We start from the raw sequence: 16,263 nt of genomic DNA on the forward strand, positions 1-16,263 counted from the left end.
CATGCACACAGGAAGGGCCGCTCAGTTTTGTGAAGTTTGTTTCGGGTCACAGCCAGCTTTTCACAGCTGCACAGTGGGACTCAGTATGGCTCTGCACACCTGAAGCACCCACCCCTTACAGTACTCCCTGCTCAGCTCCAGAGCAGGCTGCCTAATTTTGCATGGGTATGCCTTCGAGCACATGTACACCGGTTTTCAAAGCGGAGTATTAGGAAGGCACATAACTGAGCTACAGAAACATATCTTAAGATCGTTGTGGTCCGTGGGCAGGGAGTTTTGAGATCTGTGCGTGAAGTTCTCACAGGTAATGTAGTGTCCTGCCAGGACACAGTATAGTTGTTCCTAAGTGTAATCCTACACTGAACACCCACCCACCACAGACGTCACTGGGTCAGGTGACTCTGTTAATAAAAGACCCCGAGCGCACGTGCTCGAGGCCAGAATTACTATCCCCTAACTGGTGTCCTGTGTCGACCTTCATTCTATCATGCGGGCCTAGGGCCCCATCTTTACAATGGCGACGAGGTCGGTTGTGAAGCCCGTGCGTGCCACTGCCAAGCATCCTGGAAAAAGGGGGAGAGAGCTGCCCGCCTAGAGGGCACCCCCTGCAACACGGCGCGACGCACTGAGAGGCCCGCGGGGCGTGAGCTAAGCCCCGGGCCGACACGACCGAGGAGGAGGCGACCGGGAGCCCACCCCGCACCTCCATGCCCAGCGTGAGCCTCCCTGCACGAGGGGAAAGTGCAGCGGACCGACCAGAGCCCACCTGTGCCGGCCGCAACTGAGCACAACGTGGAGGAGCGGCCCGAAGTGCCCAGGAGTAAGCGGACCGACCGGAGCCCACCTGTGTCGGCCGCAAGTGAGGCCCCACCGCGTGGTGACCGAAGCGGAGCCCACCCGCGTAGTGAACAGGCCCGTCGGCCGAAGGTGAGCCCGTGACCAGCACCGAAAGCGGAGCCCACCCGCAACGGTCAGGACTGTTTAATGGCGGCCGCCTGGTAGCGCCACCCGGGACATACAAAGCAGAGCCCACCCGCTGTAAACATAAACTGTGCCCCAAACAGCGAGAGTGGCGCCAGACATTGTCCCTGCATTAAAGCAAGACTCGCGGAGCCCACCCGCGGCCTGCCTGCAGCGCCTCCTGTCCCCGCTGCGCAGCGTAGGTGGAGTGAGGCTGCGGCGGCGGGGAGAAGAAACTTTAAAGGAAAGCAATGCCCGCAGCGTGTGAAGAGCTGCCGGGCGCTTGAATAAATGAAGCGGAGCCCACCCGCGAGTGTTCAGACCCCTTAGCGCTGGACATGCTACATTGCTGAAGGGAGGAAAGGCTCCAGCAGCACCGACTCCCCTCCCCGCCGCGCAGTGTGAGGAAAGTGAAACTGCAGCGGCGGGGTGCAAAAGCGCAGAAACCAGCATCCGGCCCGTGGCCGATCTAAAATTGAACAGTGCCCCATTGCAGCCCCTAGCTCTCCCCCGCACAGCAGATAAACCATGAGACGCCGTGTGTTCCCGCACAGACAGCGAGGGGTAAAGTGCACCAAAAGACAGTGAGCACATAGCACTGCCCACCCACAGCAACATGAGCCTTTCTCCGCCCCCGCAGCGCATGGAATGAGAAGCTGCTGCGGGCAGGAGGAATGAGTAAAGACCCACGGGCGGAGTGACGCTGACAAACCCCCCCTCCCTCCTCTCTCATTAAACAAAGCACACCGAGACTCACCGCAACGGAGCAGGAAGGCTTGCAGTGGCGTCTGGCTGCATGCGTGTCTCTGGCGGGAACCAAGGGAGAGAAATTCTGCCCCCAAGTGCAGGCATCTCTGCCCCAGTGAGGCCCACAACCGTTGTGGACCAATCTACAGCAAACCCGGGCCCACGACGAAATAGAGGATACACTGCCATCTAGTGGCCAAAAGGGAAAAGTGCACCTGCCATCAGAATTGGACTTAGCTGCAGGACTAAGAAAAGTTCACAAGGACATCAGGGCAGCACCACAATTGTGTCAAGGGGCAACAGACAGCTTAGCGCCCACACAGCCACGCAGCAACACAAAACTGGTGCAGCGACGCCACACGACACCAAGGAAGCAAGAGGAGAATCTAGAGTGCGACACGGCCAGGAGCTGCGCAAGAGAAGAGAGAGTGACACAAGCACACAACAGCGCAGGGACATTGCGGTGAGCACATCTACAGGCAGGATGATCTGCGCAGAATATTCTCCCTCACAGATTACGACGCCACGTCAATACGCAACCTCCTGAGGACAAAAGGAGACGGAGCAAGAACGCGCCAGAAGCGCCGAAACACGCCACAAGCCGCAAGGGACGCGACAGGAGTGCAAGAACTCCACGCCCGCACGCCAGGACTGCGCAGCACTGCGCCAGAATGTGCCAGAAGCGCAAGGAATCAGGAGCGCCAGAGTGACGCTGCACAGCGACACGCCAACGCAACGGGACAGCACACAAAGGTCCCCAAGAGAGACAGCGACATCTCACAGCAACCAAAGCGCCATCGTCAGCACACATGACAGCGTGCACCAGAGACGCACCAGGAGCGGTGACGCAACCCTCCCCCGCGCAGACAAAGCGCGCCAACGCCAAAACACCGTGACGGTGAATAGCGACCACGAAGAAGATAGCACAGCATGACGACTCATGCCGAAGATGAAAGCCGACCACCCAGTCTGGTCGCCAAGGAAAGAAAAGAAGCAATAGAGAAGATCGCGACAAACGGTCCAGTCAAAGAAGAGAAGAACACCATGCCGGAGAGCTATGCCCAGACCAGAGAGAAACAGGTGGAGTGCACGCTGCCTGGGGAAGATTGGTCGGGAAGGCCAACGACAGCAAGAGGACCAGACCACATCGCAAGAAGGAACATGGAAAGGAAGGGCACGACGCCATAAAGAAAAGGAAGGAGGAACAGTAGAGCCAAATGAACCCGACGAGACAGGAGAGTCACGATGGAATTGACCAAGGAAGGGTATCCTGGTTGAAGGCAACAGAAGTGATCAAGTAACAGGAAGATACGACGACAGGTCTAGTCAACAAGCCAGGGGAAGACAGTGTCCTACCACATGGACAAGACCAGGGGGACGACATGTAGAGGGCCCGCTACATGGAGAAGCCTGGTTAGCATGAGTAAGCAAGAAAGAAGACCAGACCGCGTCGAGGAAGAGAACGAAGAGGAAGAATGGAGTATCACAACATCATTCCACAGAGGAAGAGAGAGAACCACAGTCAGCACACAGGAACATCGGTGCTGTCCAAGGAGCATCACAACAATCAGCACACAGGAACATCGGTGCTGTCCAAGGAACATCGCAACATCCATGTGGATCCCAGTAATCCCTACAACCTGCATTCGAGACCAACCACTGAAGAACCGTATGGGTGCCCTGTGAACCTGAAGCTTGCGGAAGCAGAGCATACCCGAGCACTAGACAATCCACCCTTGTGGACTACACAAGACTCGACTGTGGCCATGTCCGAAGTTCCGCAGCGACCCGCACAGCCCATGCGATCAAGTGGCAGTCCAGGGGACAAGGGCCTCGGCTGCATGTCCTGTGAGAGAGGAATCCGGATGGGAGAGGTGCAGCAGAGGCTGCTCCACGACAGGCAACAGGAAGCACGAAGGCCCCAGGTGAACACCTGGCACCGAGAAACGGTCTGGTGAAGACACTGAACCCATGTCCTAACGGCAAGACCTTCCTGGCGGATGACATCAACACCCCCGAGGACATCATGAGAGACTTGGCGGTGAGTCCGTTGGCAGTTCCTCAGCGACGCTTTTGCGCGGCTCCTGCGAAGCCCCGCACGGTCCACCCGGTCCCATCGTGTCCGGCAAGAGGGTCCTCCCAGCGTCTCTAGTGAGAGAAGAGTCCAAGCAGGAGAGGCCAGTCTTCGAGGCTCCAGTGAGAGAGGAGTCCGGCAAGAAAGGCAAGTCAGAAGTTACTTGGCCGGACGGAGGTGTGAAGGCATCAAGATCAGCAAATCCAAGGAAAGACCTCTCGTGCCATAGTCGTCTCAAACAACCAACAAGCGTTGTCATCCACTGGACTAGGAACACCTGCGAGACCCCTCAAGGGTCACACCCATTCTGCTCCCGATGCTCCAAGTGATGAACACTGTATATACGCATCAACACAGCAAGACATGGATGATCTGAAGTACACCGCTGAGGTGAAGCTCATCTGATTGACTTTGCAGTCCAGAACTTTTGAAATCTCCCCGCCGGCCGCCTGAACAGAATCCGTTGGGGGCTGTAAACTTCTGGTATTCTGTTTTCTTGCAGGTTGGACATTCGCTTTTCCTTTAATTAAATTTTGGGAGGGATGTAGTGTCCTGCCAGGACACAGTCTAGTTGTTCCTGAGTGTAATCCTACACTGAACACCCACCCACCACAGACGTCACTGGGTCACGTGACTCTGTTAATAAAAGACCCCGAGCGCACGTGCTCGAGGCCAGAATTACTATCCCCTAACTGGTGTCCTGTGTCGTCCTTCATTCTATCATGCGGGCCTAGGGCCCCATCTTTACAGGTAACACCACATGCTAAACCACTACTCTCTCTTCTGGGTTTCCATTCACCCTGTAAAACGATGAAACGTTGGAGCAAACCAAGTCTTTCTTTTGGGGGGGGTTCACACTCATTGGCCATGCACTTAGCTCGCAGTGCTGTAAATCCACCTCAGCTGAACTCTTGATGTCAGAGATACCAGTCCGGGAGTATCTAATGCAGAATCTCACAGTAATGTGATGTGATCCAAACAGACCTGTGGTCAGAACCGGGTGATGAATGCACCCCGCCTGCTGCATTGTTTGTTAGCCCAAATTTTCCTCCCTCAAGAAAAGATTGAATCTACCCGCACCCCGATGAATGTGGCATCAGTCCTTTGAGCACAGGAGAAGGTGCCGCTCCGGAGCATTTCACCACTACTTCACTGCCCGCTATCCTGTAGCTGTGCTTGAAAACCTTGCTGTTATAAAGGGCAGCCAGCCTCCCTTGCCGAAAACTGGAGGGCCGGTTGGTTTGGTAACTGAGGCGAAGGACTGCTGCCTAGTGGTCAGTGCCAGTGGTAGGCCGTTATATCGAGTAGTGCTCTGGTGGACGGAGCCCAGGGGCCTCCAGGGGCCTGCAGAGGCCCACAGAGGCAGCTGGCGGGCTCAGGGGCACCTGGTTCTCTTTTTTTTCCAGCCTGAATTAGCCCTGTTTTGGTATTGGACCGAGCTGAAGCCCCATCCCACTTAGCTCCTACCTCGGCCCAGACGAGGACTTCATTAGGACGGTAAGAAGGGGCATTGATTCCCAGGGAGCAGATGTAGGCAGGTGTATGGAGACAGTCTTTTTGCTCGAGAGGTGCATAGGAGGCCCTGGTAATGGTAGTTGCATTGCTCTCTACGCCACTGGTGCCAGTGCATGTTGTTTAACCTTCAGGGGACACTTGGAAAGTTCTGTTTGTTTTGCTGATCTCAGATGGCACAAACAAGGTACTGTCGATAGGACACAGGCACACATGCAAAGCTTTCCTATTAGCTAGGTCACTGGCCTCTGCACTTTCAGATTTCTGTATTCACATTTTAGCGATCAAAGGTGATATTTTTTGTAATCTGTAGGTATTCGATTCGGCACGTGTTTTGTGCCCAAGATGGACTCCAAAGAATTGTTTAATAGAAGCAGATCAGTGATGATGCTTCCTGTGGTGCACTGGGAAACGGCCACTACAACGCGGCCGTTTCAACGAAAAGCTTAACCACGCATGCATTACAACGCATGCGTGGTTACAACGAAAGCCTTTACCACGCATACGTTTACTACGAGGTACGTAGTAAAGGCATGTGTGGTAAAGGGTACAATTAAAAAATGGGGGGTGGAGGGGGTTTCCCCCCCCAAAAAAACCTACTAACCTTAAATCGAGAAGTGCAGGCAATCGGCATCGTAGAGGAAGGAAACGGCCGTTTTTTTTTTATTACGTGTGACGTCACCACGGAAAAAACATGGAGAAGGATATGCGTGAAAATAGTATTCCGTTGTAACGCATGCGTGGTAAAGGCATGCGTTACAACGGAGTTCGTTGTAAGAACATATAACCTGGTGCACTAGGTAAGCCACCATATTTATATTTACAAAATTCTGCTGTCAGTGCCAGGTTTCAGGTGGTGTGACCAGTGCCACTGCACCAGGCACCAACCTCAAGGGGCGCCCTTTGTATGACAGACTGAGGATATAAGAGCAGTCTCCAGAGATTTTTGTATGACTGGCATTGTCTAGAGAAAAATGCTAATTGTATGGTAATTCTGGTGGTTTATGCACTTGATGGAGAGATCTGAATATGCCTTGTCACATTTTATGCATAACAAGGTAGCATAAGAGGTGAATGTTCCCACTGTTAAGCACAATGTGTAAATGCAGATCACAGATTTGTATTTTTATTTAGAAATCTCAGTGGGTTACTGCTTTTGTCACAGAGATCCTTTTGTTAATTGGAATTACAATCCTTAGTTCTAACATAGCAGATTGAACTATGAACTTGCATTAAAGCGTTATATGCAAATCGCAAACACCGGTTTCGAACTGTATTGTTTTTTCCCAATCTTTCATTATTCTAATATTGCTTGAAAGAGTTCCTTTGGTTGGTCATACAATTTCATAAGAATTACATTCTGAGTCTTTGTGTTATACTTCAAGGATGGAGTTTATGGGGCAGATTTACTACACACTGAGCCTGATATGGATCACAAAAGTGACGCAAGTCTGGTTCAGAGTGTTATTTCTGGAGTTTACTTTCCAGTACAAATCCTGAACCGCATTGATAAGTGCCCTTAAAGTAACACAAAATAGCACTATGCACTACTTTGTGTCAAGGAGACATACCTTGGGCGGACATTCCCATGCACCCACATGTAGATTTTAATGGTAATCCCTTCCTACTAACCTAATCCTTTTCCCTCAATGCCGCGGTTCCTATACTGTTGAAAAAACTTAGTAAATCTACCCCTTTGCTTCTCCAGACCAAGCACTCTTAAGGAATGTATGTTCTTTTTCCACAGGTTCTTATTCGGCAGGGAATCACAAAGCGGTCGTTACAACGACTGCGTGTGTTTCCGCATACCATTACTTCGCAAGTCGGAACAACGACTTGCGGAGGGGGAGCACTGGATGTTGGAATAGTATAATTTACTATTCCAACTCCAGTCTGTGCGGATACTAGGGAAGGTGTTGGATTTTAAATCCAACACCTCCCCCCCTCCGCAAGTCGTTGTTCCGACTTGAGGAGTAATGGTATGCGGAACGACCGCGTTATGATTCCCTGCGGGGAGAAAATTTTATGGTAAACATTGTTTACCACTCTTAACATATAATGCCCACCAGTATGGGTGACTTATGACTCCCACAACTTGTAGGTCTCATTGTATTAAGTAACATTTCCTATACATTGAGTTACATACTTGTATTACAAAATAGACCATAGCGCAGCCTCTCTCCCTAATAGCGCCCTCTTATTGAGGTTGCAGAAATGCACCTTGAATATCAACCCCAGAATATCATTTGTGGCACAATAGCAAAAAGAAATATAATGACAGGTAAGTAAGTCTAGATTTATTTTCTGTACCTAACTTTACATATATGTACCTAGATGGTACCTATATCTTCAAGGCATGTATATGTGGAGTTAGGAATTGTAACTCTTTACTTCCCTATATGCACTTACCTTTTGAGTTTTTGTCCCTCAACATTCTAGATTCCAAATTCTTCTACCATGATAGTCTGAGAGTCGATATTCTGTAACACTCTCAGGTTGTACATCATCACCTCTGCAGGATAAGTTAGTTCGGGTAGTCTGCATATGTCTAGCAACCTGTGAGAGTGGTCCAGGGTCTGATAATGAACAATGCTACATTTTCGTTCCATCACAAAGACACAATCCTTTATCTATGATTACTTCATTGTTCTCATCAGGCATTAAAGTCGTTCATTCGATTTAATAAGCATTCTACTCTCTGATATTAACCCCTTTTTAAGATCTAAGACATACAAGATTACATATTCTGTTCTTCTGCCTTGCTTCGTAGTTGAGATAAATAAGTCTCTTTAAAAGATGATGAATATTCCTCTTTAGGGTGCTAGATCTTCTCTAGCAATGAGGAGAAGTAAGAGATACGTATCCTGCTCCTTTGTCAGTGATGGTCTTTATCCGTGGCACAGACCATATGTAGTGATCCGTAGAACTCTCTATAGGTTTATCATGTGAGGTTTTGTCAATTTTCTGTCCAAATTCAGATAATCTCATGGGAACGTGCCACCAACTGGTAGATATGGACTTTAGGACTCTTTAGTAGGATCTCTGAGGAAGAGTCCAGGGACCTGTGGCAGTCAGAAGCTCAGACTGATTATACATGCAAGAGGTGCTTTCAATGGCTTGCTGCAGATTCTCCTGTGTGACTGACAGTGAAAAAGAGGGCAGACTCAGTGGTGAGGGAGTTTGGAGCTCAGCGTCAGGTGTAGAGAAGGGGGAAGTGAGGGGCTGGAGTACACACCGTATGCTTATGCAACTCCCACCCTAGAAGAGTTGGCAGCTGCAGGAGGAGGAGAGACCACCCGCACATAGGGAATACCAGGCAGATATAGGACCACACCACCAATCATAGGCACTGCAATATTTTGGCTTGTACATCTTTAACTGCTCAAGATAAAAACATTGTGAAATATTCAGAATCAATTCACTGCAGTTAAGGCTCACCTCACAAGGAGCTTTTTTCTGATATCAGGTGTATGTATAGCTGTTAGCAGAACGTCAGATGATGGCAAAGATGTTACCAAGCAACCACCGAAGAAGATGCTATTAGCTTAGCCATGAACCATGCATTCCACTTCATTTTCATTGTTTGCTTTCAAATCCTGTGGTCTGCTGCTAGGGCCTTGGTGTGTGTAAACTATTTTAACAATCACCTGAGGTGCTATTAGCTGCAAGGAAGACTCACTGGGTCTTACTTACAAGCTCCTTCCGCCGCTGGTATGCCACTTTTTCCCATATTAAAAGTGACGCACCGGTGGCACAACAGGCTTGTTAATAAGCCCCACTGAGTTCATGTTTAGAATCACAAAGTAACTGGCAGCCATTTTACTCAGGAGCAAAACTTTCTCTCCCAAAACAATTTCCATCCTTTTCCTACTTCCATTTATCTTGAGATTGAAGACTATGAGCTTCGGGTACTTTTCACCATGAAGGACTTCTCAACTTCAAAGATTTCAAGGAAAATACATGTTCTTATTTAATTATAGTGGGTGACCAAGAAGATGTAGAACCTGCAGGTTCTAAATCTCAGGATGTCTCAGGATGGTGTGCCAGGACAAGAGATAAGTGTGTTCACAGGGCAGCACATCAAACTGGCATTCTATCTAATAACTTATTTGAGTCTGAGTGAAAGGAAGCAGATGTGTTATCGACTGTTGGCCTGTAGTGAGTATATGGATGTATGACGTTACAACGCATACTTTTACAACGCCTACCTTTACATCGCAAGTTTTACAACGCATACCATTACAACGCATAATGCTTTTGGGCGCTGGATAGTGAATAGTTTAATTTACTATTCCAACTCCAGTCCCCGTGGATAGTAGGGAAGGTGTTGGATAGTACATTAAACCTATTCCCTATCCTAGAGCGCCCCTCAGCGCTATGCGTTGTAATGGTTTGTGTTGTAAAAGTTGCATTGTAATGGTAGTTCGTTGTAAAAGTTTCGTTGTAAAGGCTGTATACCGAGTATATCATTTGTATCCTTCTCAGTTTTAGGCGTTCACTCTTTATCCATGTGTCTATATCATGGAGGCAATTATAAGGCCTTTACTGATAGAGGTCTTCTGGGTCATCCATTTTCTAAATTGTTTGTGTATCATCTGCACAGTTTGTGACGTGTGAAGTTAAACAATTACTTGAGTCTGGTATGGGGGTTATATACATGTAGAATAAGAGAAAAGAAACGCTGGACGGCCAATGAAGGCCACAATGTTGAGTGTGAGGGGCAGATAAGAAAGGTGGTAAGAATAGCTGTCTGTCTTTGAGATAGAAGGTCTTCCATGGTACAGCATTTTTGCATATTTCTAAATTATGGAGTCTGTGTATTGTCTTCGGGGGAGAGGCAGTGTAAAATGCTGCTAATAGGTCCAGAAGTAGTAGTATTCTCGTGATTCTTGTACACAGTGATTTTTAAGTTGTCCCTTATGAATGTGAGAGCTGACACTGTGCCTCTGCCTGGGCTGGAAGCAGATTTCTAATCCAACAAGAAGTTATTTTCCTCATTAAAATTGGAAAGTTGAGTAAAAGGTTGAGGCTATTCTTCTTGAGCAGTGATCCACTCTAAGAGGATTTTAACTCAGGCATGGGGGGGGGGGCGGATGAATCCTAGCTCCATGGACTTCTTCCTTATGTTTCTGCCTACATCCCCGGCACAAAGTTTCTCAAGGTGTATTTGAAGGTTTTGGGACCTCTGAATCTAAAGGCGACCCTGCACTTAAAATGTCATAGAATTCTTCTTCAATGAGGAAGATGAAGATGGTTCCATGTTCATGAAGCAACCATTTTAGATGCGGAGGCTTACATTTACCAACACTTTGAACCATGGTTTGAACTGTGAAGTGAATTGCTACTGGAAAGCACCCAGTCCACCTTCTGGAGGGTTTATTTGCTGATGTTGAAGCAATTACCAACTTGCATGTTCCTTCATCCACACCCCCACGAGGAGGCATAATGATATGCGGCAGTCTTTGAAGATATCCCATCATAATATACTTTCTCCATAATACACATCTGAGATATGAATGCTAAGCCAACATAAAATATTCTAACCACAATAGGAGTCTGAAAAAGGCCTGGCACAATTCTTGCATTTTAGAGACATCAATGCTTTTTCCACATTTAGAGAAAGTTCTGTGATGTAAGTACATGTTACCATCGCCCTTCCATCCCTTTTTCGATCCCATAGTTGCTGTCTCTCTCATATTACTCAAATGTTGCTCACAGTGGAAGTGGCTAAAATCCACCAAAGCAGCCAAAGTGTTCCTCCTTCTGCAATAATAGCTCGATTGGTAAGAAGAAAGACATCTGGCTGATATCCAGCAATATCAGAATGTACTTTTAAAAATTCTCCTTTGGTGCAGGTAACGAGGGAAGTTCCCCTATGTAACTTACGATTCCCCGTGAAAAAAGAAGGAAATCCTACTCTCTTTAATAAAGGGTGTGTCCACTTAATTTTACAAAAGAAAAAAATGTTCGTTCTAAAATATGGACTCATCCCATAACCCATAATTTAGCACTCTCCTTTACTCCTCCCTCTCCTCGCGGATTTCTTTGTAACTCTCACTCCTCCTCACCCCTCTAACCAACCATCTTTAAATTTCGGCACAAATGACCTGCCGAAATTTAAAGAAGCTTGAGGTATTTAATGCATCTGATAATTATCGGATTTGTAACATACTTTCAAACTCATAATTCCAACCACTCGTAATCAGGGCCTTAGTGTTAAGTCAACTACACACAGTCGCACTGTTTTAAGCCCTCATTACAATTTTTATATCAATTGTGGGTTTGTGAGGACTAGGAGTGTTTGTGGGAAAAAATATTAACAAAATAAATCCTGGGGCCTTAACTTTTCTTGCAAGGCTGCCTCTTGCACTGCCAAAGCTGGAGTTGCTGAACATCAAGACTGCCAATTTGTGATTCCACATCACGCCTCTTTCCTCCACCACCCTACACTACCTCTCTCTACGGTTTTCTCAATTTCTCACTGTTCTCTCATTTTTCGTTCTGTCCTTCTTTGTCTCTTTTCTGTCTTTCTCACTCTTGCTCTTGGTCAATATCCAATTATGGAAATAGTGTGAAATTTGTCAATTATACAAATGTTGCTAAGGCAGGAATTGTTCCCACAAATTCTACTTAATAGAATTTCTGTACCGCAAGTTTGTAAACATAAGTTGAATCTTTCACAAGATTGCAAAGTTTAATAAAAAATTCACTAAGGTCGTATATGGAAATGTTCACGGAAATGTGCACAGCTCTGGTGATCCCATGGCAATTCTTTTGTCTAATGATAAACCATCTAGATTACTCGAAATCAGTTGACCTCAATTTAATCCAAACTTTAACATTCAGAGTGTATTTTTTTTAATGAAAATTCAGAAAGAGGTGGAATTTTCTTTGGGAGCTGATCAACTCCCAATCTTGCCCTTAAACTATTGAGACTCGACCCAATGTTATGCTCATGGACAAACCATGGTTATCTGTAATTTATACGGTAAAGTCACCTTTGATATGGGGACTGCTTAGGAATGATGAAGAACTGACTCCGCTCAGACACGGCAGATTGGCTACTGCCAGTTGGCGCTGCTCTACCAGCACTTAAGCACCTCTGTGATGCTTTCCATGATGGTATTGGTAGAGCCCACTGCAGGAAGGTGCATCGAATGTGTCTACCAGGCAGTACACCAGTAGCCACAATAAACGCTGATCATATATTTCCAATGTCCAGATGGTGGCCTCCTGTAATGACCATGGAAGTCCCTGGAATTTTGTGAAATTCCCAATTCTCCTCATTCACATGGTTTTTGAGGTGTCTTGGTTTGCCTTTGCCCATACAAGTTTTTTTCTGAACATAACACCATCATTTTCTCAATAATGAAAACACAGCCAAAACAATATATGAGCAGTTTAGTGTAATTCATGCTGAACATCTCTGTCATAAGTCTATGTGGGAAGTTATTGCAGAATTTTTCTCCCAAGTTTAGATTTTGCTAAGCTTTTTTATTCACAATGCCATTGTGAAGGAGAACATATTCATTATACTTTCTCACGTTCTAGTTTCAAATAGGCATTCACGCTACTTTAATTGGCCAACGTTTGGTATTTTGAAGTGGATTTTCCGAAGCAAAATGTGTTTCTAACTATGTAAAATTGAAAATATTTGCATAGACTTTCGTAAAGGTTTTTGCAGGCGATTTCTTTTTACACATTGGTGGGATGAGTGAACCCTCTGTCCCTCCTGGCAGAGGTGCTGAGCATGCCACTGTACATTGTAGCCAATCATGGTGACGTCACTGTAGGTGCAAATGGGCGAAAACTGAAAAAAGCGGTCAGGAGATCTGTCACTACATTTGGCTTTCCATGTCAACTCTCAGGGGCTTATTTAGAATTTGGTGGACAGGGTACTCCGCCACACATACTCTGTTTGGAGTTAAGGAAACACCATGTTTCTGTCAATGAAGCCTCCCTCAGTACAGACCATTGACCAACAACCCAACTGGCATTGCACCGTCAATGGACATCAGACCATGCAGTCTTTTGACGGGAGAGGTTCCAACAAACTTTTTTCTGTTTAGGATACTGGAGGAATCATGGCAGTTCCCAACAAGGAGTAGGATTAATGACCTCTGTGAAAAAAGCTCCCAGAACATCACTACTATTATTTTCAACAACAAACTCCCACTTTGGATCATTGGTTTTGAAAAATGTAAATCCAGTACTTGTATGCGCACGAATCACCCCCGAAGGGGCTGTTTGGAAGATTAAGAAAGCTATTGCCCAGAATGGCATGGTGCTGGGCAGACCCCTGCCGCAGGAGCCGGGGATCGAACCGTGATCCCCAGCATCCAGCATCAGTCGCCCTGGTCGCAGTGCCACACCTCTCCCCAAAAACAAAAAACTTTGCTGTGTGGGGGCATTGCAGATGGCGCTCACGCAGAACAACTCCAGAGCCATCAGTGGAGCCTCTGGCAGCAGCTGCTCTGAAGCATCAGTGATCTCTACCTCCCTGGAGCATAACTCTAAATATGGTGGACTGCAGTACGACGGGGCGGCAGAGTATACCCCTCTAATTGAGGGACTCTCTTTTTTCTTTGTTCTCTTCTCTCTTCTCCTGGTCACCAATATACTTCTGTCAACAAAATAGAGGGATGAACATGCAATAATCATATCAAATAAAAAGCCCTGATCATAAGGGTTCTGTGGTATGTTCCCTCAGCAGTGCCTTTGGAAACGTACATCCTTCCGTGTTGGGTACCATGGTGGAATTGCACTTGGTTCCCAGGAATTGCAATGACCAGAGATCCCGGATTTGTTTGGAGAGTTTCCGTTGTCATACATCTGTCCTGGCATAACTACCACAGCTGCAGGCGGTCCATGCAAGCGCATATTTAAATTAAATAAATCTCAAGATTGGTCCTGGATTTCAAAGGCCTTAGGGTAGTACACAGGCAAGCCAGCCAGAAAGCAAACCAAAGTATGACACAGCTCGATGCTTAAACATTTGCTCGTGGAATATCAGGGGCCTAACCAAAGAGAAAATGTGTCGCACAATTAAGGACCTCCAGGAGCTAAACGACATCTTTGCGATCCAAGAGACTTGGGCCTTAGAGAATACCACCTGGGAAGATTTCACTACAGTCGAATCCTTTGCTATTCCTTCTGCAGTAGGTGGCCATGCATCCGGGGGTGTGTTGATCGCTGTAAAGAATACACTGGACGCAAAAATAGTGACACTCTATAATGGGAAGGGCGATTATATTTTTCTCAGTATCGAGATCAAGAGCCACGATAAGGGGAAAATAAGGCAAAAAATCATCCTCGGTTGCATCTATCTACATCCTGTAAAAATTCGCCGGGAGGCAACTTTAAATACTTTGATTCCCATAATAGAGGATCTGGAAGTTCTATTCCCAAATGATTTGTGGTTGATAATGGGAGACTTCAACTGCAACCTAATGGACCTGGACCCAACCCAATCCTTCCAAATAGCATTAGGAAATGAAGAGTGGGCAATTCCGGAGATAAAGTCTCAATACCAACGGAAGGAAGTTAGTGGAATGAGACTTGCAACAAAACTAAACCAATCTGGTCTGCGTGCTCTTAATGGAAGGTTTCCCACCGATAATCCTGCAGCTTATACCCATATATCCCCTTTCCGCACGGCCACTTTAGATTACATCTGGATATCTCTTCTCGCCTTTCATCTGGTGCGCCAGTTCACGGTAACGCCATCTGTAGACAGCGATCATGCCATCCTAGTATGTAACATCGCCCTTTGGCCTCAACATCGCCCAATAATTCCCCTGATTGGACGGGAATCAAACCTTCAGAAGGTAAAAAAACTGAGATGGTCCGAGGAGAATTGTGAGGTACTTGAAGCAGAGATTGACAATCTTCTTTCCGAACATTGCAATGATGGGGCTGACTATCTGGCAGGTCCCTCCTGGGAAACAAGACTGAGTAAACTCAGAAACCGGCTGGCATTAAAAATAACAAGTAGCCCTCCGCAGGTGCTTCCGGTTTCGACTACCTTGCTGGAGCAAAAACAAGCTGTAATTCTTTCAAAGAGAACCTAAATAAGTTGCAACGAGCCCATACGTATAGCGAAAGCCAACACAAATCTCTGAAGAGCGATATATCAGCGGCTAGAAAAGTCTATAGGAAGGCCAGATTCGCCTTACAAACACAGGAAGAAGAGCTTCACTGGGCGGCAGCCTTCGAGATAATTAAAACCAAGGATCAAAGGAAATTTTGGAACTGGGTGAATGAGGCATCCAAAGCTGCCAAATCTCCGACTGCAACTAATATCTCCCCCGCTGATTGGAAGAAGTATGTCAAAGAGCTGTATACAACATCGGGCGTACCAATGGGCAGTAGGTGCGTTCAACTAACACTAGACCAGCAAGTCGAGGAGGAAGACACGTCCTGTCCTATTAAGATAGCAACAGAAGAAATAGCTGCGGTAATAAGGAAAATGCGCTCTGGTGGTGCTCCAGGCCCTAATGGAATTCCAACGCAGGTCTTTAAAACCACTGCACAAAAATGGGCTTTGCTGTTGACTCCGCTATTTGAAGATGCAATACTGGGACGTACCATCCCGCATACGTGGCAAGGATCACTCTTAGTACCTTTCCATAAAAAAGGTTCGCGCTCTGATCCCGATAACTATCGGATGATAGCTCTACTCGACGTGGACGGGAAAGCCTATGCAAGCATATTGCTGAAAGAACTTACCAAATGGGTGGAATCGAATAATCTAATCCTCTTCAGCCAAACTGGCTTCCGAAAAGGCTGCCACGTCGAAGACAATCTGATTTCGATAGTCCACCTGATGGAGACTACCATAGCTGCAAAAGGCAAATCCCTGTACATGGGATTTATTGATTTCCGCAAAGCATTCGACAGTGTTAGCCGCCCCAAACTATGGGAAAAACTGTCAAAATGGGGAATTCCGCGGGCACTACTAAATGCGCTAA

Source organism: Lissotriton helveticus, chromosome 1_1 (assembly GCF_964261635.1).
Source record: "Lissotriton helveticus chromosome 1_1, aLisHel1.1, whole genome shotgun sequence".
Lineage (NCBI taxonomy): Eukaryota > Metazoa > Chordata > Amphibia > Caudata > Salamandridae > Lissotriton > Lissotriton helveticus.